The sequence below is a fragment of the Stenella coeruleoalba genome, assembly GCF_951394435.1.
Source record: "Stenella coeruleoalba genome assembly, chromosome: 10".
Classification (NCBI taxonomy): domain Eukaryota; kingdom Metazoa; phylum Chordata; class Mammalia; order Artiodactyla; family Delphinidae; genus Stenella; species Stenella coeruleoalba.
The window spans coordinates 3,593,797-3,611,737 of NC_137156.1; the positions used below are offsets into that span (position 1 = coordinate 3,593,797).

At 44.6% G+C, this 17,941-nt stretch overlaps 1 protein-coding gene and 1 pseudogene across 5 annotated transcripts in view; one reads left to right on the forward strand and one right to left on the reverse strand.

Annotated features, from left to right (window-relative positions):
• FARS2 (phenylalanyl-tRNA synthetase 2, mitochondrial) overlaps positions 1 to 17,941 on the forward strand; it is a 383,264-nt gene that overhangs the window by 31,654 nt on the left and 333,669 nt on the right. The window lies entirely within an intron of this gene.
• LOC307192282 (large ribosomal subunit protein mL48-like) lies at positions 15,001 to 16,592 on the reverse strand (annotated as a pseudogene). The gene has a single exon. The product of its transcript is annotated as a large ribosomal subunit protein mL48-like (transcript).

A 17,941-nucleotide genomic window follows, 5' to 3' on the forward strand; every position in this document is an offset into this window, starting at 1 on the left:
TGTCACCAGCAGATCTGCCTGGCTAGAAGTTGTTAAGAGAAGTTCTTCAGAGAAAAGGAAAATGATGTAGGTCAGAGACTCTGATGTGCATAAAGAAAGGAAGAGTGTGAGAGGAGGAATAAATGAAGGGGCCTCTCGGTTCCCGCCCCTGATGCTGTCCTCATGTCCAGCACCCGTGTTCCCACCCATGCTGAACAATACAGACACGAAGAACAGTGCGTTGTCGGTTCAGAAAAGGAAGAGACGCTTTCTCAGCCCACAGCTGCAACTGAAACGGACTCAGCAAGTTCTCTGGCTCATGGAAGAGAGAAATCTACTCCAAAGACTGTTGGGCAGCACTGCAAATAAGGAATGAAATATGATGAAAGCCACCTTCCCCTGGCTTTATGGCTTTATAGGCATTGGTAATGTACCTTATTGTGTCTTACGCCACAGAACATTTTCTTACAGTATCATCCTGCCAGTTACATTGTAGCAACATTTTGAGGCCAATCAGAGCTTCAAAAAAAGGAATTGGATATGTTGGGTAGACATTATGAGCTCTTTAAAAGCCCAAAATTATTATAGCTTTTTAAACTAGAAATGAAAAGGCCACTGAAGGATCCTATACGTTTTAACTTTTAATAAGGGAAATATTGATTGCTGTCACCCACAGAAGCAGAAGACCCTTTGCGGTCAGTCCTCCTCCCTTTAAAGAGAAAGAATGAAGGGTTCTTGAGACCAAAAAGTAAGAAAATCGCTGTGGATTATCCCCAGCTGTGACTCGTGCATTTCTTGCTATGACCTCATCAGGAACCACTGTTAAGAGATTTCAGGTACCTGTGTGAGTCCCTGTCTGGGTCTAGGTTTTTGGTCCTTTAACCCAGGAAGCTGATTGTTGGTGACCTGAGCGACTTGGAACCACAGTTAGCTTCTTTCCTCTTCGGCTCTTTGTCTAATTTGTATGTTATTTTTTCCTCCTCTACTATTTTTTTCTTATTCTTCCTTAACATTTTTCCTTTTTTCTTCATTCTTTTACTTTTTAATTAACGAGTCCGCAGAGCCCCTCCAGCCTGCAGAGGCTATTCCTCAAAGTCCAGAGCATGAGGCCTTGAATCACACCAATATCCTGAAACTGTTCGAGGTGGTCGAGACCCAGGAGACACTCTTCCTGGTCATGGGGTACATCACCGGAGGAGAGATGTTTGACTCTGTGCTGGACCCCGGCCGCCTGGAAGGGAAAGGCCTCGGCAGATTCCTCCAGGTGGTGTCCGCTGGGCAGGACTGGTGTGCGGCCACCGGGGGGCGCTGTCCACAGGCCCCAAAGCCTCAGAACCTGCTTTAGGACGTTGACCTGCACAAGAGAGACGGCAGACTGTGGCTTCAGCAGTGCGTTCACCGTCATCAGCAGGCTGAATACCTTCTTTTCTCTTTCATTCCAGGTATATTCTTTATTACAGCACACAAACAAACATCTGTTTTCTGTTTTTCTCTTCATTCTCTGTTCATTTTACAGTGTTTCTAATCAGTGATGACAAGGACTGTTTTCCCAGTAGGATCAGAGACCTAAGACTTATGTTACTGGGAAAGACCTTAGAGACTCCCCTTGTTTACAGACTCACAGAAGTTACATTCCTGGCCCAAAGCCACAGCTAGTTGGTGAGAGAATTGGGATTCAGCGCTGAGGCCAGCTGAGTGCCTTCCGTGGCATCCCCCTTGTTATGCCTGGAGCTCCTCCACAGACGTTCTCATGGCCCCTCAGTGGCCACCCGGTCCCTGCCTTTTAAGGGAAGGGATTCAGAGAGCTGCGTGAGCAGGTATTGAGCAGAATATACGACTTGTTTTTCTTGGTGTTCATAGAGAGTGAAAACCTGCTTGATCAATTCCTGACCCTGAACCCCAATGAGAGGCATGTTAGAGGGAATCATGAGGGACCCATGGATACACGGGGCCCCGAGGAGGGACTGGAACCCCCGACTACTGGAGGACCCGGCAGACTGAGTCAGTGCTGTGCCTGGGCTACACGTGGGAATCGGTCCAGGACGCACTGATGGGCTTGAGCGTGCCGAAGTGACGACCACCTGTGCGCTCCTGGGCTACAGGACACCCCAGCTGCAGGGCTGCACCGTCCCCACGAAGCCCCGCCCTCAGCCGACCCACTCACAGCTGCAGTCCTTCCCCGGCCTGTGAGCTTGTGCCCTAAACCTCGGGCTCCACAGCCTCCCGGGCTCAGGGCTGTGGCCTCTGGTTGGTGACACTGTGTCTCTCGAGTGGCCAGTTCGGTCATGGGAGAGATGAGACAACAGCCACGGTGGGCAGCACTTTTCAGAGTTCCTTGTGAATTAACTAGTCTGCAGTCCCCTGAGTCCTTTTCTGCACAAGCAGGGCAGGGCCCCAAGCACAAATTCTACCTGAAAGAAAAATGGAGCTGTCCAGAGTGCTGGAATCGCTGAGCATGACGGAGCCCTGTTCAGCTCAGGGGACAGTGCCCTGCAGGCCTGGGGTGCACTAGCGCCCCAGGAGTCACGGCATTAGGAGGAGCCTGATCCAGATCTAACAGGAGGGCGGTGGCTCAGGGCAGCCTCCCTGCTCCCCTCCGCTCCTTACGAGCTGGAGGGCAGACACGGAGTGATGCCTTCGGCCTGAGCTGTCTGTTTAAAAGTCACTTGTTAAAGTGGAAGAACCCCTTTCCCCTGGCCAGTCCTTTCCTATTTTGTACCAGTTAATTTATCCAAGTCGTTAATATTTTGACTCCTGAGGGAATATTAGGAGCTGGGTACGTAAATACGGATGGTAAATATTTGTTAAACAAATGTATTTATTGGGCAGCTACTGTGTGCTTGGATGGTGCTAGAGCTAGAAAGCTGATAAGATACAGTGCTTGTCCTCCAGGAGCAGTAATTAGTGGAAGATTCATTCACAAGTATTTATTACGTGCCAGCACCCAGCAAGTAATAAAGAAGCGTCTCTTTACTTTTAGTTGGTGAATGGTGCAGATGAGTGTAGAGGCTGCGCCCTGAACCCGGCCTGGGGGTTTGGGAGGTTGTGGGGAGTGGAGGGAAGGTGAGGCTTCCTAAAGGAAGTGAGGATTGAGTGCGTGGGTGGGTGGAAGTGAGCTGGCTGAGGAAGGACGGGATAGCAGGGAGCTTCGGAGACCCGGCCCTGACAGAGCCGAATGTACATGTCAGGAGTGCATTTGGCAGTGAGCTGTGTGCGTGGTGAAAACAGTATTCTGTTCACTTGGAAAGGTAGGTGGAGGTAAGTTCTGCGCTGCTGGGGTCCAGCAGAGGCACACAGCAGCTCCACGTGCCTTCCTGGGTTGCCCGGAACATAGACATTAACTGAGAAGATTTCAGATGCATGAACTCAGTGCTTTCCATAGATGTTCTGTAGGACACAAGGTGCTTGGATATTAATAAGTGCCACGTGACGAATAGGTCCTAGGGTCCAGTTGGTTCAGAAAAGGCAAGAGATTAGAGTCCACTCTGTGTCCCTTTGTCTGTGCATGTCCCAGCAAACATTTATTTACCAAACAGTGCTTTTCTGTGTCCATGTCAGTTACCTTTCTCCCCTTTGACACCCCAAACCACTACCCCTGACACCCTCTTTTGTCTTTAGCTGAAGGTGGCATTTAAGCTGAGCGCCTCAGCCATTTTGGTGAGTTACTCAGGTTTCCTGGGTCTCTCCCACGTTACATGTTCTTAAACTTTTTATTTTTTCCTGTTAATCTGTTTCATGTCAATTTAATTCTTAGACCAGCCAGAAGAACCTAGAAGGATAGAGGAAATTTCTTCCTTCCCAACACAGGTATAGTTCAGGTACTGCTATGGAACTAGGATATAATAGTGACCAAAACAAACAAAAGGGTTTACAGTCTGGTGGGTCAGACAGATGTCCATCAAATAATCACGTAAGTAGATATAAATTTAATTGGAAAATGATCTGGTAAAACAATTCATGTTTTAAGGCACGACAAGAAAAATTTAAACAGTTTTTTTTTCTCTGCCCATCGTTTGGGCCTCCTCCCTCCCCTCTGGTGTGCCTCGTGCGTCTGCAGTGTGCATTGACCAGACCCCCACCCCAATGGCAGAAACGCCTGCTCAGCCATAAAGATAATTTCTCTTCTCCTGGTGCCAACCATGTAACTCCTCAGAAGATAACATTCATTTCTCAATCCTGTATGGGGTCACGATGATCCATGCCTTTACTTGGAGATATCTTTGGTGAACTTTTTTTTTTGGCGGTTTGTGGGCCTCTCACTGCTGTGGCCTCTCCCGTCGCGGAGCACAGGCTCCGGACGCGCAGGCTCAGCCGTCATGGCTCATGGGCCCAGCCGCTCCGCGGCACACAGGATCCTCCTGGACCGGGGCATGAACCCGCGTCCCCTGCATCGGCAGGCGAACTCCCAACCACTGCGCCACCAGGGAAGCCCATCTTTGGTGAACTTTATGTACAATGCAAAGTATCATTTCCCTTAAAGATAACAATTGGTATAGAACAGGCTGGGTCAATTTACCTGGGGATGTACTGGGCTGAACCTAATGGAAGTTCTTAGCTTAAGTACTTACTTATGACCTTATTACTGTTATTAGTTGTATTATTTGTATTCTGCCTATTTTACTAGATTATTGGCTTTGCGTTGTCAAATGGGTGACTTAGTCTCCCATAAAAATAATGATGACTAGGCGACTTCAAACGATTGACTAAGTATGTAGTTCTATAGGATCGATGATTGTAGTACTAGTTAAGTCAATCTAGAGTTGACTTAATGTATAGGTTAGGATGTGCTTAGATTAAACGCAAATACTATACCATTTTATATAAGGGCCTTGAACATCTGGATTTCGATATTCATGGGGGCCCTTTAACCAGTTCCCAGCACATACTGTGGGACAACTTTATTTACTATGGAGGTACCGATGAAATACTCATAAAGATAGAATAGGGCATACAATTAATTGTCATAACATGTGAAAATTCTAGAAGTTTTTCCTCCAATCTGTAATATTTTCCCTCTCAAGAAAGGTTTATTTTTCCCCCCTTTAACTTCTGTAATTTTAAAGATCCACTGGGTCATTTAAACTGATACAGTTATGATGGACAGAATGATGTTGCATACAACCTGTCTTTCATGCCATCTTGCAATTGCCCTGCTTTGCCCAAGAGAGATACCAAGGTTTGGCCTTATGAAGATGGGGCTATTTTTCCATTATGACTTTAGAGTTGCTCCAAAGACCTGCTCCTGCTTTCGTTATACTCCATATTATACAAGTAGCAAGTCATACTTTTCAGTCATATACTTTTAATGATGAGTTTCTGTTATGATATGAATATTTAGGGTGGAAAGCAGCTGTCGTCCAGAATCTCACCTGGGTTTCGGGTTTACTGCCAGCTACCTGGGAGGACAGAGCTGAATGACCAGTTTGGTGAAGGGCTCATTACTGCTGGGCCTTAGGAAAGAGCTGGTAGGAAGCTGGCCTCACCGAGGACTTTCCGCACTGCCCCGTGTTCTGCAGTGACAGCAGCTCCTGCTGTACAGTCCTGTAAATGTATTCATAAAAGAGCGAGGATGACGCATATCCAGTTTACCTGCTTGAAACTGACTGACATTACCTCTGGGATTTATTCTCTCTACCAATTAATTTATAATCTATTCCACCTTTCTCTTCCCTTACCTGCCAGTCACTGCTCTTTTCAGGGATAATTGCAAGGAAGAAGAGACTGTGATTTTCTATCAGTGTGTTGGTCACCATTTCATTCTGCTATTATGTGAAAATGTGGATCCTCCCACCTCGCAACCATCATGTCTTCCCTTTCTCAGTTCTTGTTCTGTTTCTTGTAAGTTTTTTGAACATGTCGGTGAAGGAACATTTGAATCATTTTGGTGAGATGAATTTCCTTCTGCCAACGTCTGAAGAGCACACTTTCCGGGACCCAAAGCATAGGTATATGAACAACTCCGTACACACAGTGTTGGAGAAAATGTAGCTGTTTACCCTGACACTTCAATGAAATGAACGACAGAGTCCAGCCTTCCCTCTGCCTTTCTGGGCTTGGCTGGCGGCCCCTGGGATGCTGTCCCGTTTCTGGGAAGATGTGCACTGAGGTTACGGGTTCGGAGAAAGGAATGTCAACTGGCTGTCCACCGAGAGCACATCCCGTGTTCCCTTGTCACTTCCCCGCCTCCTTAGATTGTCGTGTTGAGAGACAAGCCGTCTTGCTGCGGGAGGGCGTTTGTTAGCAGCACTGCAAACATCTGCATCCTTGTACGTCGATGTAGCTCGTAGGCGCAGAGCTCGAGAAGTTTGAGCATTTATCAGAAATGGCTTTCACCTTTCTTAGTACTCCTTTTTAGTTTGGTTATTCCTTTTAGGTTAACAAAGAATGTTTCTGTGTTGCTTGGATGCTTCAGAGACACATTAGCATATCAGGTCCTCCTGGACATCTCATCCCCTCGTAAGCTGGCAGAGCTCTGGTGGATGTTTTGAATTTTTCCCCCTCTGTCAAAGGGGAGAGGAATCGCTGACATCTACTTGTGCCCGAGCGCTTGAAGCAACTCTGTTTCCAGCTTTTATATCACCACTAAGGAAATTGCCAGAGTCATGCATTGTTAATTTTGCTCCCTGATGTTAAGTGCACCTGATGGGTCCGCTGAGTGCTGCCCCCTCTGCCATCGAGCGGCAGGCGGGGACTCGCGAGACCCCAGCCGCTCTGCCTGCCTCCCCGGACAGGGGCGCTCAGCTGTGTCCTCCCTCCAAGCTCTAGCAGGACGAGGGTCACTCAGTTGCTGCAGAGCAGGGGGGCCACGGGCGTTTCTGTTTGCTTATCGTAGGGCACACGACCTTCCTGCAGCTCAAGCAACAGGTTCTGAAAAACTAGTGTCACAACTATTTTGCATACATTTTCAGGTTACCTATGGAAAAAAAATGTCCACTTGTTGAGGAAGGTGCCTCTCACGATTTATGCTTTGTGATAAAATATTTCAAAAACTCCAAAATGTTTTCCTTATTAAGCACCATGAGAAAGATGAAAGGCAGATGAGCAAATATTTCTAATTTGTGCAGTATATGTGATGGATGAATTAGTTATAAAACAATCATCGCTCTAGTGGTAAAATGTCAAGAATTGCCAGTTTAAAAAAAGAAGTCCAAGGTTTAATAAACATATGAAGACATTATAGACATCACGAGTAATCCGTGAAGTGCATACATTTTAAAGCATCAGATTGGCGGAGGTGAAAAAACAATCCTCAGTGTCAGGGAGGAACTGGACGTGTGACTTCTTTCTTATCATAGGTATGCTTTTTTTTTTTTTTTTTTTGCGGTACGCAGGCCTCTCACTGTTGTGGCCTCTCCCGTTGCGGAGCACAGGCTCCGGACGCGCAGGCTCAGCGGCCATGGCTCATGGGCCCAGCCACTCCGCAGCATGTGGGATCTTCCTGGACCGGGGCACGAACCCGTGTCCCCTGCATCAGCAGGCAGACTCTCAACCACTGCGCCACCAGGGAAGCCCAGGTATGCTTTTTGAAGTATTATGACAACTTAGAAGATGCACATGCTTTTTTGACATGACGGTTACCTTCGTCCAGGATTGCTAAGTACGGCATTATTTATGTCACCTGACCATCAGTGGGGCGCTTACTGGTCCCAGTTCCTCTGAGCTCCAACTCTCTGCATCCAGGGCTTACACTTAGCCCCAGGGGAAGCCCAAGTTGCTGTGCTGGTGACTGAAACGACGTTTATTCTGGACAGAACGATCACAGATTCTAGAGCAGGGGCCCTGACATGTTGTCAGAAGGAACGCTTTTCATTTCCTTCCATCAAATCATGAACATCTGCACGGGGCCGTCCTGGCCAACGGCCTCATAAACAAGTTGATAGAGGGTAACTCTTCTGCAATTTGATGTAGACCCGCTGGTACAGGATGTTTAAGTTTCTGTAGGATGCCGATTTCCAAAATCAGTCATGTACTCTGCCTTGTTCAATTTCTCCCAACATTAGAGTGATGTTCCAAAATTATGCACATCTAGAATGAACTCACCTGTGTCTCTAAATTGACTATAATTGCTGTCCTGCCATGGTGAGGTGCTTGTGAGCTGTTCTTAGTCATAACGTTTGTGATAACAGATACATTTTTTTCTTCCAAATTTCTGGACACCAGCTGGGTGTCCTACAATTAAATTGAATTCTGTACTGACTACCTGGCGTTAGCTCAAACCCTGTAGGTGAAGGGCTAAGTCCCACCAGACTTCCCCTCCTTCAAATGCTTGTCACGATCTGGGTCTCCACCTGTACCTTTCACCAAGCAGCTGTATCTTTGGTTTCCATAACCCCCCGTCCTCAGGTTCAACTATTTGCTAGGTTGGCTCACAGAACTCAGAAAGTGCTTTACTCAGTATTACGGGTTTATGATGAAAGATATAACTCAGGAACAGCCAAATGGAAGAGCTGCGTAGGAGAATGTGTGGAAAGGGGGCAGGGTGGGAGAGTGGGACCTCTCCACCCTCCCACCACTGCGATGTGCTCACCACCCGTATGCTCTCCGAACCCCATAACTTAGAGATTATTATGGAGGTTTTATCATGCAGGCATGATTACAACAAGTACAGGGATATTGTGGGTTAGAAAACAAATCAGAAACGTGGCATCAAAGAAATTTCATGTTCATTAACAGACCTCTTTGGATTATGCCTCCAGGCTCCCCCAGAGATATCTTCATTCATTAACTCTGATGAGGTCGTTAGATTTGAATAGTAAGAACATGTGAGCATGTGAACATATATACGTTGTAACTTCTGAAAGACTGTACAGATGTTAGCATTATTAGGTCAATACTGTTCGCTGATAATCTTACTAAAGACTGTCGAATATTTTTGGGACCATCATTTCTAATGAACTCTGAAGTTTTCAGGTATCTACCTCAGTCAGCCATCTTTGGATAAAAGATTTAATTTTCTCTCTTGTATTGTTTACTTGAATTAATCGTGGTGGTCTGCATTGTAATGTCTCCTCTTTCAGAGTGTCCTTATTAGACGGATGCGTTGTAGTCTTAAAGTGCTTTGTACGTAGATACTCAGAATGAGAGGTTAACTGGAGCCCATGTTTCATATCTTCTGGGAGCATTTAAATGGCTCTGCTTTCACCGTGTCCAGCCTGCCCTGCTGAACCTGTATTACTCCTTAGGATTCACTGAGCACAGAAAAGGGCTCAAAAAATAGTGCTGTCCTGGTGGCTGGGATTTCCTCTTATCTGACTCTGAAGGTTAACTTGACGGACGTTCATCTCTATGTTACTTTGGCATCTTAGGACCAGGAGTGGAAGGTCAGATACAAGGACGTATGTAAGGGAGAGCTGGGGGTTAGTTGCCCCACTCCCACGTTGGTTGTTACTGGGTCACAGTAGGGTTGGGTCTAAAGGAAGTGTGAGATCACTATGGACAGAAATGGACCACAAAACAAGGTGTGGGGAATATTCCCTGTGGTCCAGGCGAATATCAGAACATTGGCTGCTTCTCAGGGCAGGTTCTACCCCTGTTCCTGGTCTTAAAGGGGACGTTACTCTGAACCCATTGTCCACTGTTACCAGTGTAATTTGTGGTCTCAGAACTTGTGTGAGGATGTATGTGTGGTTCAGTGAAAGTCATGTACAATTTCTTCAGACCTTATGTGCCAGCTATTTGGCAAATGACTTTAAATGCATTATTTCATTTAGTTTTCACAGAAACTGTGAAATGGGTATTCTTCACCCCTATTTTTCAGACAAGAAACTAAAGTCCCGAGACGTAACATGATTTGTCAGGCTCCAGGTTAGGTTTGCAAAGTACTGGAGCTAGGAATCAAACCCAGGACTGCGTCACTCTGGTGACCGACGGACCCTGGGCACCTACTGTGTGGAGAGCCCTGGGCAGACACCAGAAATGCACAGAAAACTAAGCTGCCTCCACGTCAAGAAAGGTGACACATTTGTCCTCATCAGAATGCTAAGGAGGTGCCAAAGTGACTTAATTAAAAGCACTGCATAAATGCATGACATTATACCAGGTTGGCAGTGGTTTCCTGCCAATATATGAAGTGCTAGGAATCAATGGGAAGAAATATATGGTTATAAAACAGAAATGAGCAGAGCATAGAAAGGCTAATTGAAAGCGTGGAATGTTAGAAAACCTGCAGATTTATTTATGTGAAGTTTGGAAGATGCTGCTCTAGCAGTTTCTGGCTGGTTTTGATGACTGATGATGTACCTGAAGTAGCTGAGCTACGCAGATTAACCAGCAGTGCTTTCTCCAAAAGCATGCTCCCTCAGAGAACCTTACTTTCGTGCACCTGAAGGGCACGCAGCTGTGTTACATTGGGTATAAGATGCCTTAGGGTCAGAGAGGAAACGCAAACAAAGGCAGTCTTATGTGGTTTCAACACCATTTATCAGTGTTCTGCCTGTGAGAGCCTGCCTGAGCTCATGGTGATAAAGTGTGAAGGGCAAGGGTGTGTCAGTGTTCACAGGGGAAGATGGTTCCAACTAGGACAAGGGATTAAAACCACAGTGGTTCAGTAATAAGGAATATAGGAGAGCAGATATTAGATTTGCTTTTATTCAGCAAAGTGAATAATTCTGAGTTGACTCAGTTCTCAGGTTTATAGGTTAAATCAAGAATGCTGTACTAACATTGAGTTTCTGATATGATTTTTAAAATTTAATCCAAAATACCTGGGTTTTTTTTGTTGTTGTTGTTTTGGGGTTTTTTTGGTATTAGTAACTTGTAAAATGTACCATTCTGCTCTTTTAATTGTCTAGGCATTTTCTTTCACCAAGTACTCTTTTGTTCTGTTTTGATGGAATTCTGTCAGTGAAATTAAAGAAAACTAAACCATGTGCTTGGGAAGAGTCAATATTTAAGTGATGCTATGTATTTTGATTTTACTTGAAACAGGTGGGAAGGGAGAAGAAAGAAATTTGTGCATAGAACTCACCCATTGTGTGCCAGGCACCCTCTTAGATGCCATGTGTATACATATTGATATATTTATATGTCTATATAATGTTATCTCACTTTGCATAGCGTTTATAACCATTTTGCAGATGACAACATTGTGGTTTCAAGAGATTAAATGACTTGCTGGTTAAGACAGGTTTAGAATTTGAACCCAGGACTTTTTCTTTCAAAGCTCTTGTTTTGGTTGGTGTTTGCTGCTGTCTCCGTTTTGAAAAGACTGAATTGCAGTTATCGGAAGATTACGGAACACAGAGTGGTGAAGTCGTAGTGTTGCTTTCGATCCACTTGTTTTGAGCAACACGATCATATTAAGTAGATGTTTTCAAGAGGGTCCTAGAGTGAGTGTAGAAAATGTGTGAGGAGAGTTCTGCCTTGCTAGGTTCTGAGCCCTTTTTCAAGGATATGATCACCTAGAGTGGAGGAAGCTGCCTTTGTGGATTGCTGGCCTCTGCTTACAGTTGAGTTTTAGACATTTTTATCGGCAGCTGTCACTTGTGAAGCCGTGCTGTTGGGCGGCCGTTTCGCTTCACTTGTCTGACTGGCCCCTTGGCATTTTGACCATGCCCAGTGAGCTGTCAGACCAGCAGCACACCACCTAAGTGTCTTTTGTGACTTTGAACTCTGCCTTCGCTCATCTGGTCTGTGCACCATCTGCTGCGTCTTCCCTGATCCTTTCTGGCTCTCTAGACTTTACGCATCCATCACTGCCTATCCGCCCGGGCCCTCACCTCTCCCGTAGACGCGTCCCCCGTCATTCTCCGCGTTGGCTGCTCCTCCTCTCGCACGTCTGTGGGTTCTCTGGCTGTCCTCTAGTTGATCATACGCTCCTTTATAATGTATTTCTCTTTGTCACCGTGAATACTGCGGAGCTCTACCTTCATATATTTTAAACTCTTTGATGTCATGGATGGTGATTTGAGCAACAGTATTTTAGGACTTCAAAAAAAAACTCCTTACAAAGTATTTCATGTGACTTCATTTTAGTAACCTCTTTGGCAATACAGGCGTAAAATAGTTTGATCATGCACGGTGTCACAAAGAGTGCAGGGAGCCTGACACTTATACATCGTTGGTGGGACTCCTAACCAGTGCACTCCCGTTGGGGACATCCATTTGGCCCTATCTGTTCAAGTTTAAGATGCATAAACCATTTGACCGTGCAATTCAGCTTTTAGGAGTTGATCCTAAAAATGCTTTTATGTATATGCAAACATGTGAACAAGGGTGTTGTTTATAGATTTATTCATTTTAGCAAGAAATTGGAAAAATTTAAATGTTCCATAGGGAAGTGGCTAAATACATTGTGGGGCTTTCATATGATGGAATACCCTGCACCTTGTAAAAGAATGAAGTAGATTTACGTGCGCTACTGGACTTCCATGGAGTATCTTCTGTATAAATTAACTGACAAGAATAAGGTGCAGAACAGATGCTAACATTTGCATAAAAATTAAGTCTGTGGGGTTGGGGGTATATGTGTGTGTATAGATGCATACAGTTGTATAGCATGGAAACTTGCTTATAGGGCGGTCCAGGAGGCAGTAGAAGTTTGTTCTTCACTGCTTACCCTTTCATAACATTTGAATGTTATTATTATGTATGATTTTTCTATGAAAAACATTAGATTACTTTTTTATTTATAAATTTATTTATTTATTTTTGGGTGCGTTGGGTCTTCGTTTCTGTGCGAGGGCTTTCTCCAGTTACGGCGAGCGGGGGCCACTCTTCATTGCGGTGCGCGAGCCCCTCACTGTCGCGGCCTCTCTTGTTGCGGAGCACAGACTCCAGACGCGCAGGCTCAGTAGTTGTGGCTCATGGGCCTGGTTGCTCTGCTGCATGTGGGATCTTCCCAGACTAGGGCTCGAACCCATGTCCCCTGCATTGACAGGCAGATTCTCAACCACTGTGCCACCAGGGAAGCCCTTAGATTAATTTTTTTAAAGTCTGGTAGTACAGCTTAAAATTCCCAAGTCTATTGACTTAACAGTAGATGAGATAATGTGTATATAGAGCTTAGCATAGTTCCAGATACAATAATGGGTTTTCAGTAAATTAGCATGAGTGGTGGCCATGGCAGAGATGGCGGTGGAGTAGTATGAGGATGTCAGAACTTTACGCCGAAGAACCCCTTGTGACAGAGAACAGCTAATGTTTCATCCCCCCATCTCTGCCTCACCTGGGCATTTGAGTTGTCTTAAAGAGGTGGTCTAAAGTATGAAATAGTGTATAGTTCTGGTGCTTTGGTTTAAAAGATAAAGTTAAAAAATGTTTTTCTTTGTTCTTTTCTGTATTTCCGTGTTTGTTTTTTAACATAAAATAATTGTGTATCTCTTAATATCAGAGAAAAAAATTAAAAACTAATGTATCTCCTCAGGGTAAAAGCAATTATTCAGTCAAACTTTGCAGTCTTGACAGATGAGCCGTGTCATCTTGTGGTGTGGAACCTTGTCCACTGCCATCTAGCTCCGGCTGTGTATAACCCCTGTTTCCAGAAGAGGCTTTCTCTCTATAAATTAAGGTTAGGATCTGATGTTGCCTTTTGATGATTTCCATCACGATTTAGTGATTTCCGTGAAGTCGTTGGAACGGAAGTCTGCTTCTGAGTCACGTGCCATCTGTTGCCTCTTGACCTGTAGGAACATCAGTCCCCAGCACGTGTGACTGTCAGGTGTGGTTGTCAGGAATTCCTGCTTCCAATTCAGCGTCCTCATCTCGGGTCCTCATCTCGGGTCTTTATTGCTGTCAGTGACTCACACATTTGCAAATTCCTTGTCCATTTCACTTCTGCCCCATCTGATCCTTTGTGAGGACCAAGGCCAGAGAGAGGAACAGGTGCTCTCCTGGAAACCGTGGCCAAGGGTAGTGGGAATAACAAGGAGGGAGAGATCCACGGGTGACCTGCAGGGAGACCACGTGCAGTGCTTTGTGTCCACGTTTCTTCTTCAGAGTGTTGCAGCTTTCTGGTTTGATGGGCTGTATTCATAAGACTATTAATAGATGTGTTTTTAAGCTTTGTGTCCCACAGTTAGGTATTGATGTTATTTTTTTTGACCAGTATTAAAAATCTAGAATTGATTTAATTAAATGCACATATGTCATTCAGATAGAAATGATTTCAAACCCTGCTGCTGCTTTTTTTTTTTCTGTTCCAATAAACCTTTGTTTGCAAAAACAGGCAATGGGGTTTGGGAACTGGATAGAGGTTTCACGACACTGCAAATGCATTATATACCACTGAATTATTCACTTTAAAATGGTTCGTTTTGTGACATATGAATTTCACCTCAATAAATTATTATTATTATTTTAAAAAAATTATTTATTTATTTTTGGCTGCGTTGGGTCTTCGTTGCTGTGTGCGGGCTCTCTCTAGTTGCTGCGAGCGGGGTCTGCTCTTCTTTGCGGTGCGTGGGCTTATTGCAGTGGCTTCTCTTGTTGCTGAGCATGGGCTCTAGGTGTGTGGGCTTCAGTAGTTGTGGCTCGCGGGCTCTAGAGCACAGGCTCAGTAGTTGTGGCGCACGGGCTTAGTTGCTCCGCAGCATGTGGGAATCTTCCTGGACCAGGGCTCGAACCCATGTCCCCTGCATTGGCAGGTGGATTCTTAACCACTGCGCCACCAGGGAAGCCCCAATAAATTATTTTTAAAAAGCAAATAGGCAGTTGATGGGATTTGGCTCACAAGTAGTAGTTTTCTGACGCGTGACCGAGATCAAGCTTTAATTCTTTGCTTCAACTCCTTCCAGGCAACCCTAATTTGCAGTTCTGTAACATCTACCTGCATACTTATGACAGGTCACTCACTACCCCACAAGGTAATTTTTTTCCCACTTATGGACAGACCCTGATCCTATCTGGAGGGTTTTTTCATATACAAAATATCCCTCCCTATGCCTTCTATCCACAGAGGGTTTGCTTATGTTATGATTGTCTCCTTCACTAAAGGAACTCCATGCTGGGTTGATTTAAAGGATGAGTTCACTCGGATTGGGAAATACTGGAGGGGAACATGCTTATGTGCTGAAGCACCAGGCAAAGAGAAACTGAATCCCTTAGTTAAAGATACTCGACAGCATGGAGTGACTTCTCTCATACACACACACGTCCATCATCAGCAGATTTTTATTAGATGGAAGATACCTAGGTCTGGCTCAAAGGAACGTGGTGACAATTGGCAAGCACTCCTCCACAGAGCAGAGGAGGCACTCCTGGCTGTGGAGATGGGTACTTACGATATTGAGGGTCAGGGTCTCCTGCTTGACTTTGGCCACCTAGGAAGCTCTTCCCCTTGGCACTCATTATCACCAGTGCTGGCATGAAAGGGTCTGCAGTGCGTTAGTTCAACTTGGCTAACAGTTCTTCCTGTTCTGGCTGGGCTTTGAACCTTCCCTTGAAGTCTTCTTCAGTGTGCTCCCTCACTGACAGTTTGACTCCTTCAGGACGATTGCTTTGGATTATTTCCAAGAAACTCTCTGCAAATGTAGCGCTCAAACCACTGATCTGAACCACTCACGCATGGGTGGTAAGAACTGAGTCCAGGAGCATTTTGCTGCCTTGGGTCTGCAACTGCAACACCTCCATGGTTTTGGTGGGCCTCGCATAACTTTCCTCGACTTTAATGGAGAGATGGTTGCAGAGGTTGTGAACATATTGGGCATAACTCTCTGCCAGGGCCATATCATATGCAGTCAGGTGAATGTTTCAAACCCCATATTCATCATCTGTCCCCGAATTAATAGGTCTCACTTCCACTTTCCCCTCTTCTTCTTGGGCTCTTGTGCTTTAACTAGGTGCTTGCATCTTCCAATGCCGCGCGTGGGCTGTGACCTGTAGTGCCGACTGGTGCCCAGATGAATGCCACCTGCAGAACAGATGGGATTCTCTCTTGAAGTTCTGAACCTCAAGAGGGAAAAGACTTACTTAAAAATGGTGTCATTCCTCAGACACAGCGCCTTTCCCAGAGCTCCATTCATCCTTCGCTGCTGCGCGGCCTGTAATTGTGCCAGCTGAAGATCGGCCCAAGCAGCCGCGACCCCTGGGCGTCCGGAAACCAATCCTGCTTCTTCTGAACAGACGTTCTTAGGGGAAAGTCAACATGTTCCTGAGCAATTAGAAATTATGATGTAAATCATTTTTCTTTAATATTTTAGCAATGCTTTTAGGTGACATACAGTTACATTGGGTGATTCGATGTGTAGAACTGTCATGAATTAGTTTTTCACTATTACTACCAGAGATTTAAGTTTATGGGGAAATTGGGTGACCAGTCATCAAAGCAAATATAATATTTAACAAAGTAGAAGGTAAAAAAATTTAACACTTGGGATGTAAACACAGACTAATTTTTAGTTAGTCTCGTTGTCGAATAGTAAGTGGTGGTACTTTTATATACAGTGAGTGTAGTCACCAGAGGTTGCCTAGGCATTTAGCTCCATTCTTTTCATACCTTTGGGACAGGTGTTTTGCCTTTTGCAGAGAAGAGAGAGACAGGAGATTTTATTGTTCGGACTGTGCTGAACTCAGAGGTGCTGTCCCCGCTTGCTGAGTGTCCTTCTAGAGCAGATCTAGGGAAGCAGTGGGCCTGCTGCTTCAGCACAGCTCTTGTGAGACTTAATATGAAAAAATTACAGAGGTGTAAATGTAGTTGAACCATTAATTTTCAACTTTTTTTCCCTATCATGTTTCTTTTTATTGTCAGCTAAAAATTGTCACTCACCATCTGCTTCTGTAAGAATGAAGTCACTGGCCACTACAGTCGCTGACCTTCATCGCCCCCTGAAAGGAGTTCAGGGTGGAGATCAGGAATGAGGCCCTCTGTGCTCTGGGGAAACTGGCAGAACAGGTATTCAGAGAGTTAGATCTTTCCAGAAGAAGAGTTTATGAGCCCAATTCTTGCATCTCTTCGTATCTAGAAAAGCACTAACATCACTAACGGAGACGTGTGCTCCTCGTGACCAGCAGCAACCTTCTGCCGAACTGTGTGCTCAACTGCACGCACCCCCTTCACCAAAATCACACATATCCTGACTTCCCCCCTACCTCTTTGGAGCAGTTCCTCAGAGCTCTCGGAGAGGCTGTCTCCTGGGCTATAGTCCTCATTTTGCCCCAAATGAAACTTAACTCACAGCTCTCACGTTGTGCATTTTTTTTTCAGTCGACTTTATTTATCAGATACTATTTCCTTTGGGATTAAAACAACACAAAAGGTAAGGTTGTTTTGGTAAGAAAGCTCACAGTGGAGGAAAAATATCTTCGTTCTAAATATATCATTCTCAAGATATACTGATAAAATAAGATGCACTTTTTCTCTGAAAGAACAAAGACGTGGCAGTTGATGGTTTTTAAAAGTCTCAGAGACTTTATTTCATACCCGTGTAACTGGAAGCTGGGAGTCTTTTCAAAGTGTTTCTCAAACCAAAGATATTTCTTTGTGTGTATGACATCTCATAAATCTATGGGCAGATAAACTATTTTCAAAAGCCCAGATTTGTTTTTGAAATAAAATATATGCTTGTGTTTCCCAGATCTGTATTTAAAATGATGCGAAGAGCTATTTATATGGTGTCAGATGCGGAAAAACCATCAGCATTTCAAAGAGCTGATATTCTGTACCAGAGCTCAAGTAAACAGGGGCGGACTCTGTCATTCAGTGCAGAAATGTTTCCCAATTGTTTTTTAACCTTTCAAAGTTTTTGATATTTGTAAATATCAAAAGTCTTACATTTTCGTGGGGTCAAATATATTTATCTTTCATTTATTTTATTTACTTGTTTAACAGTCATTCCTAACCACAGATCATTTGAAAAATTACCAATATTTCTTCCGTTTTTTAAAAACAATTCTTTAAAAAAATTCTTTTTTTTTTTGAAAATTCTTCTTAAACATAATAGAACTCTCTACAGTCTATTGTGGCACATGGGATGAAGTGAAGATCAGATCATTTTTATCCCAACTACTTAATCAATTTGTTAACACT